Raw genomic sequence first — 8,686 nt, forward strand, 5'->3', positions numbered from 1 at the left:
CATCTGTATTTCAGTCCCTGGGTCTTTATTGGCCTTCTTGCTCCCTCACAGCATAGGCCCCCATTGTCTGCCAAAGGACTAGTGGACTCATCTACTAATGAGGACAGGGAGCGTTTAGCAGACAGTGTGACACCTTGGGTGCGTCCCACCCTTCCCACTAATCCCCCCCCCCATTTTTCCTATAAAATAGCTTGTATATACTTGCAAGTGACTGGTAGCCATCAATAAACAAACTGCATGGTTCTGAAGTACTCCCCTGTTTGTGACAAATATATTCAATAAAAATGAATACTACCCTTAACATGAAAAGGAATAATGTTCTGATATAGTTTACCTGACACTCAAAAGGGTTAAGAGCCCCTTTAACATCCAGTGACAGGTGATTCCTCAAAAACAGGCAGAACTTGTCACAAGTGAGGAAAGGATACTGATTTGCAGATCAGACAACAATGTGCTATACTAATAAAGTCAGTCCTTGCTGCTTCTTAATAATGAGCTGTCAGAGAAGAGACTTACAGAGTTTGCTTAGATGTCAAACTTCCTCATCTCTGAAGGCATCTAATAGAAATGAGCATCATTCCACTGGGATATTTTGATTCCATTACTTGTAAAATGGAATTTGATATTATATGTAGTACAGGACAGTTCTGGAACCCTTAAAAATAATTCTGTGCTAGAAAAGAATGTGAGTGAAGCTACTTTGCAGACAAACAAAATCACATCACTGCATCATGTAACTAGATTATTATTTATCAAGAACAAATTTCCAACCTATCTGATACCCTTTCTCTTCTTCTCCTTGCCCCAGGGCATAACACATTGCTGTGCAGCATATTGCCTTATGAATCTTCTTCAAGTACCCAATTATCCTGGTGCACCAGACTTGTCATTATCATGACAGCTGTGTGCAGCTTACAGTACATGTTGTCAGAGGTGAAAGATTGTTCACCAAGCATTCCCATATCCCTCCCTGAATTTCCATTACATTGTGAAGAACTGAAGGAAAGACAGAGAAAGGAAGTATAAGCTAAGAGAAACTGTCACACATATACACACCCAGGAGATAGTTTGAAAAGTCAATTAAGTTAAATTCCACTTAAAAGAAGTGACTGTAGAGATTTTCTTTTATGTGCAAGAATTTCTGAGTAAATCTATGCTTATCAAACTGATAGGAATTGAAATTGGGAATAAGTTCCTCGCATTTGGATCTTTTCCAAATTTGCCACAGATTCAGACACTTTGAATTACAGTTTTTGAAGAAAGTTAGGTGAATAGAATGGATGGATGGATGAGCCTACATAGAGCAGATTAATGGATGCAGTCCTAAAAAAATCTTGCAATAGGAAAAGTATACCATAACGTTAAAAAAAATCAAAGCAATTAGAAACATTCTGTATCAACTGCAAGATAGCATTTGAGAACAACAATAGCAAAATCCAGTTGTGTCCATCTGCTGATGGAATAGTATCTACCTGCACAGCAGATTCTCTTACCCTCTCACACTCTTCTGCTCTTGGAATGAAGCCCAGAAGGATATGATGGTCAATGGCACTGAAAGCTGTCATGGGTCCAATAGAACCAACAGGGACACATTCCCCATATCTAGTTCTCAACACAGGTCATCTACCAAGGTGACCAAATCCATCTCTGTTCCATGACTAGGCCTAAAGACGGATGGAAATGGCTCAGATAATTTGTCTCATCCAGGAACCTGTGAAGTTGAGAGGACAGCATACATTCCAGCACCTTGCCCAGAATTAGAATAGGAAATTGGCTGTTAGTTATTTAGTATAGTAGGAACAAAGGAAGATTTTTTTCTTTTTTACTAGAGACCCTACAACAGTTTCCTTGAGGTTTTTTGTGAGTTTTTCAGGCTATGTGGCCATGTTCTAGAAAATTTTCTTTCTGACATTTTGCGAGCATCTGTGGCTGGCATCTTCAGAGAATGCTTTGCCTGGAAAAAGTTGGATTATATATACTGTGTGAGCCTGGGAATGCAGGAGTGATTTGCATGTGTATTGTTCTGTGCTGATGGCCAGCCTCAGGCTGGGAGGCTAATGCAAAAGAGGATTAATGTCTGCTAATTGGTGATCATTATCTGCTGGGTAAGCCCCTGACTCTGAATGGTTTCTCATTTGCATTTGCTGAGTCCTTATTTTGCTATTCCTCAGGACTGGTAGCCAAATTTTGTTCACTTTAAGGGTTTCTTCTTTCTGGTTGAAATTATCCAGATGTTTGTGGATCTCAATGGCTTCCCTGTGCATCCTGACATGGTAGTGGTTGGCATGGTCCAGAATTTCAGTGTTTTCAAACAGTATTTTATGCCCAGGACGGTTTGTGGCATGTTCTGCTACTGCTGATTTTTTTGGCTGGCCCAGTCTGCAGTGTCTCTCGTGTTCCTTGATTCTTGTTTGCACACTGCATTTGCTAGTCCCTATGTAGACTTGTCCACAGCTGCATGGTATGTGGTAAACTCCTGCGGCTGTGAGAGGGTCTCTCTGGTCATCACATCAAAGGAGTCACAAACAGAATAGGCAAAGTGGTGAGGAAGCATAACCTGCAAATGGTTTACAAACCGACGAAGAAAATCCAGCAAATGCTTCGCTCAGCCAAGGACTTTTCTCTGCAGGGATATAATGTTATGTAAGTTGTAAATATCCATTCCACTCTCCCCCCAATTGTTCTGACTTTCTGTAGTATATCACTGGTTTTATCTCTCTCATAAGATCTCATTGTGATAGAACAACTATTAAACACACTCCGGGTCCCCCTTCTGACACTCATTAAACATATGCTAACCATAGTCTTCTGAACCAGAAGATCTAAGGCAAAAATGTTAAGTGATACAAAGTTGATTTGCACTTATTGAATTGCCTAGGGCACGTTACACACGCGCCTAAAGTGCATATTAGGGTTAGGAAGGGGCGTCACTTCCTGACGCCCCTCAACCCTAGTACGGACTGAGTCTGTACAAAATGGCAGCACCCGTCCACACGGGGGCCGCTATTTTGATGTCGCGGACACATAGCGTCCGGATGTCACGCAGCGGAAGTGATGCCACAAGGCGCGACTAGGGCCTCGCGGCGCCACTTCCAGGGCGCAAAAAGAAGCACCATTTCGGCGCTTCTTTTCGGTTGTGCCCAGGAATTGCGCGGTTTGGCCGCTGCGGTTCCCGGACGCAGCAACCGCTTTTAGGCGGTCTGTAACGCTCCTAAGAAAGTGATGGAGCCTTAGCTCAAGACTTTTGTCTACCATTTTGGCCATCCCAAGCAGATGCACTGAAAGAGTCCCTGGGACTTGAACCTGTGAGGACCCCCACTTAACTTAAGAGATTTCTGCTTCTGACTTATTCATTTTTTCAGTCAGAACAAGAGTATGGACACTCTCTGCTCTCTAAAACCAGCACATACAGCAGACTGATCCTTATAAATTACAGGGAAAAATGTAAAACACAGTAATCTCAAACCAATCTCCACTGGAAGACTGGTGATTCTGGAAACATTTTTTTTTTCATACTGAAAACCAACAAGATAGTTAGCTGGCAACATTCAATAGACGAATGTATTACAGTAAAGGAGAGCATGTTTCCCCCCAGCATGGGTGGAACTTTTTTGTAACACCAGCTATGACTGATTATGATTTGGGGCATTTTGCTCAAATTTAGTTATTTGGGAAGTCTTTTAGTTGAAAAAAATATTATGCATACAATATATCCTTATGAAAATGTTAAGATTGTTCTATTCTGCATTTTTCTTTTCAGCTTTTAATAAGCACTTGTGATTTGACATTTTGGGGCTCGGGATGTTTATAATTTCTGGTAGGTGCTTCTTGTACTTTGTGGATTTGATTTTAATGTAAATAGACTTTACTGAAAACTTTATCAGGAAAAAAGGATGAAATTTTTACATAAATTTACTCTTTATCTCAACTAGAAAGAAATTTACAAAAGAATGCCTGCCAATGGAACTGTTTGCACTGTACAATACAATGAACTTTATAATAGCATGGAACATTTGGGAAGAGTCAGACCCCTATAATGAGCAGGATATGTGAAGTACACAATCTTTGGAGAATACAGTGCTCCGTAATTTCCCACAAGGAATCCCACAGTGGGATTTCTGGAGTATTGCCCCAAAGCCACTGACAAACTGTGGTGAACTCCCACTATAAAAATATGCCCAGTATATGAGCTGAGTTGAAACTCAACATGATGTAGTAGTTTGATTGTTGGATTAAGAACTTGGAAGACCAGGGTTTGAATACTTTCTCAGTCCTGGAAACACATTGAGCAATATTGGACAAGTCACATTCTCCCTGTCATCACTCACCCTCTGGAGTCAGAAGATTTACAGCTCCTGATGATGGTGGCCTCTCCAAGGTTGAGGAGCTAGTGGCTGAGGAAGTGGGGGCCCCTATTACCCAGCAGAAGAGAGCCTAAGGACACACTGACAATCATCGAAGAGATAAGTAGAGACTACATCAACCCCAGTGGCTATTAAATAGAAGATGCTGACTCATTAAGCACCTGGTGTCTTGAGATAGTTACCTATAAAACTCCTTGGCATCTTTGTTACTTGCAACCATTCCCTCTTGTTTACCAGCATTACTCTTCAGTATTAGTGTTTACTTGACCTTGGACTGGCTACAGTTGATGACTCTGTTTTATTCCTTGCTGACGTTGTTAATCTGCACTACTGACTACTGGACCAGCTGACAATCATCCTCTTGTTTTTTTCCTTCATCTTGCTGGATGACCTATGACTGACTTAGATTGGATTAACTACCCAACAGTTCTTGCACTCCAGCTATTTGATTCCTGGGTCACTGGAGCATAGGCCTCTCTCAGCCTTAGAGGAAGGCAATGGCATACCTCTTCTGAATAAATCTTGCAAAGAAAACCTCATAAAAGGATTGCCATGAGTCTGAGTCACATTCACAGTGTATAACAACAACATGAGCATAGTTAAACTTTGTGTGTGTGTTTGTGTTTAGAAAAATCAGACTGCATTACATATTTTTCAGTTTTGTCTTAAAATATATGAAAGACTGAATTTATGTGCTATGTTTACAATTGAATTATTTTTAATAAACTTGAAGAAAATCTCTCTAATGCGCTTAAAGGCCAACAACAGATGAGGAAAATTGATAGGCACTATTTTCTAAGTTATCTCAGGTGGCAGTAAATACACAGCTTGTGTAAAGAGGCTGTTAGAGGCTTTCCAAATCATGTATTAGACTGCACAGTGCCAGAACACTATAAATTATGGTTCTACTGGGAATGTCAAACATTCAGATTGATTATATATTCTACCAGTTCAACTCTACACTTTTTGCTGACTTTCTTTTCCTTTTCTTGTGATGTATAGTGTACTAAAATATACTGTATAATATAGTGTAGCATGTAGCATAGTAATATACAGTGATTTTTATAATTATTTTTGTCTTTATAACTATGGTAAGTTTAAATTCAAGGTCCTTCTCTTGCTCACTTGCTTGCTCTCTAGGGCGGGTTACAAACCGCCAGGTTGCAGTGCTCTCCCTCCGCCGCCGCTTGCAGCGTCAAGGAGCTGCAGCCTTTAAACGGCGCGGCTCCCGGATGCTGCAGAGAAGGAGCGCGGAAATCACGCTCCTTCTCAGGCCCCGGAAGAGGCGCCGCAAGTGCCAAAGGGTGCACTCGCGGCGTCACTTCCGGGGCACCACGTGCGGATGCAGAGCGTCCGTTACATCAAAATGGCGGTGCCCGTATGAACAGGGCGCCGCCATTTTGTACGGACTGAGTCTGTGATAGGGCAAGGGGCGTTTAGAAGAGATGCCCCTTTTCCAAACTGGGACGTCCTCAGGACGTCCCTAATGGCGGTTTGTAACCCACCTAAGTATTTATGTTTAGTAATCAGGATGAAGATAACTATAAAAAACACTATTTGAGGAATATTTAATGCATGCAGGTTACTATGCCTAAATAATCAAATGTATCCCAACAATGCCACAAAAGGTACATATCCACAGGGCTATTCCTTGGGGGTAAACATATTTTGGAGACTGAGCTGTAAAATCCAACAACATATGCACTGGAAACCTTGGTTCATCCTGGATTTTCTTCCTTTGATCTTCTTTCTAAAGACCTGACTGCATGTTCAAAGCAAGATGGAACTGTGCTTGCTTACTTGCTTTGGGCTGGTTTTTTTTTAGTTTGTTTTTGTTTTGTTTTTTGGCTTGCTTTCAAATCCTTTTTTGCTGTGGTACAATGTGTCATGTAAACATGCTGTTCCAAAACAATTAGCCAGCTGCCATATTTAAAGACTCATTTCTTTGACTTTTCCAGAAAACTTTGCAATGTACAGAAAGCATCCAGTTATTCCAGAGAGTTCATATCTTAAAGACTAGTATTCAAAGGAAAGAGCATAAAAATATAAGTCAGCTCAGTGGTAACAACATAAAATAAAAACCAAGCTCATGACAATTTCAACCAGATTATTCATAATCCTTTCACCTCCCTGAATAAAGTCTCACTCTGTTGCATGCAACCTTCTTGCAAGTGCATTTACTTAGGGCTGCCCACCTGGAAGAAATTACAATTAATAGTAAAAATGTACATACAACAGTAAGAATAAGTTGTTTTATTTTATTTGTACCAAATTTAGAACCAACATTTCAAAATAATTTTAGTGTGAAAACATTAGGACTTCATTTCTAGGCTTAGAAGAGAAGAAGGAAGGGAAAAACACAATTTCTCTCTATTAGATTAATTATACCCAACAAATGGCAAAACAAATTGTGACATGAACTTTACATAGTCCAATTGCTTTTCAGTCACGGGCTGGGGCAAAGTGTCATTTGCTTATTTGTTTCACACTAACAGTTGGACACACTTTTCCATGGTAAGCTGCCTTCTTAATAAATGATGTTTGACAGCATAATTTACAAATCTTCTCTGGAAACAGAATTGAGGCAATACAGAAATAAAATTGATCTTACCCTTAGCAAGTTGGAAATAATAATACCTTGCATGCCAGCACTTTATATATATACCCATTGTGCTCATCCAACAGTAAGTAAGCACTTCATAGATTTTTTTTCTATAACATTTCAAAAGTTGTCAAAATATTGCTCTTGAACAAAGTAGATCATTAGGCTTAGTTTTTTTATGGTTCTAAATTAAATTGTATATTATAAATATGCAAAATTAAACTTGCTAATTGGCTTAATATGTTTTAGTCTACTTACATTATTTTTTCATATTTTTAATTTTAAATGATTTAAATTGTTTTTAAATATATGTAGTCCTGAGATCCTATGATACAGGGTGGGATGTAAGTATTTTATAAAAAAATAAACATCCACTGATATTCCACATTGCCTACTTAGCTATGAATGCATGACTAAGTAATGACTCCTGGTCTGACCCCGAAACCTAGCTTAACAGTCAGCAACTGCATCAAGCTGGCTGTTAAGACAGGTTTTTTGGAGGCATTTATGATTGTGGCAATAGTGCCATTATCCTGAATAGCTAGTATTAGTAAATACAGAGCAGTTACAGATCCATAACTCTAAGGGTGTATCTACGCTATAGAAGTAATGTAGCTTGACACCACTTTAACTGCCATGGCTCTATCCTACAGAATCCTGTGATTTGTAGTTTTGTGAGTCACATCAGTCTTTGGCAGAGAAGGCTAAAGACTCTGTAAAAGTACAAATCCCTGGATTCCATAGGTTGGATCTGCCACACTTAAAGTGGTGTCAAATTACATTATTTATACAATGTAGATGCACCCTAGGTTATGAATCTGTACAGGATGCCAGATAATAAATACAAACTTTCACTCCTAGATTTTTCTTTTACATTCCCGAAAGTCTTTTCTGGTCCACCCTGCCCCATGCATTATGACAGATCCAATATTGAACCAAGATGTTTGACTGCCTGAAGCTACCAAGCTATTTTCTCCAAATACTTGTGCTTTACAGCCAAATTTTGGTGTGCTAATACTTTCAAAATGTCAGTGCCTGCCTTCTTCTTTTCACCTCTGCCAGTACAACTTCAGTCACCTGAGTTTCTCTACCTATGGCATAACATGTGGGTCACATAGCTTTCCAACGGGCAAAGGCTGCAGCCATGATGTTAAACAATTCAGTTTGTTGTTTGTATAGTGGTATAATTACTTTTCCATTTTCTGCATTTTTCCCAAGTATACAGCAAAAAAAACAACAACAATGTAAATAGGTGAGGGGTTTTGCTTGGGGCTTTTAATGCAAGTTGTGCTATTTTTTGTGTATAATGGGGAAAAAACTGCAAGTAGCAACATTTCCCAAAACTCTGAAAAACTGTGTAGTTTATGTGAAGTCGAAGGCTTTCACGGCTGACATCCATAGTTTTTGTTGAGTTTTTCGGGCTATGTGGCCATGTTCTAGAAGAGTTTATTCCTGACATTTCTGAAAATGCCATAGATGCTGGCAAAATGTCAGGAACAAGCCTCCAAGCGATGGTCACATGGCTGGGCCCCTCATTCTGACCTCAGAGTGAGCAAATCTTGGTGGTAGTGGACACATTGGGCAATGCAGTGGGACACCCATGTGGACAGCTGCACAGCATGGGAGCAAAGGACTCTGGATCTTCCTGGAAGATCTGGAGTAGCAGCTAAGTTTTTAAATACATGTTTTAAGACTGTTATACCCTGGTTCTTGTATGGAA

At 39.8% G+C, this 8,686-nt stretch overlaps 1 pseudogene; it reads right to left on the reverse strand.

The window, feature by feature from the left end:
• LOC149311022 (uncharacterized) overlaps window positions 1-1,565 on the reverse strand; it is a 170,591-nt pseudogene extending 169,026 nt beyond the window's left edge.
• Between the last annotated feature and the right edge of the window lie 7,121 nt (window positions 1,566-8,686).

Source organism: Sceloporus occidentalis, unplaced genomic scaffold (genome assembly GCF_023333645.1).
Source record: "Sceloporus occidentalis isolate IW3139 unplaced genomic scaffold, rSceOcc1.0.p SCAF_6, whole genome shotgun sequence".
In the NCBI taxonomy this organism is placed as follows: domain Eukaryota; kingdom Metazoa; phylum Chordata; class Lepidosauria; order Squamata; family Phrynosomatidae; genus Sceloporus; species Sceloporus occidentalis.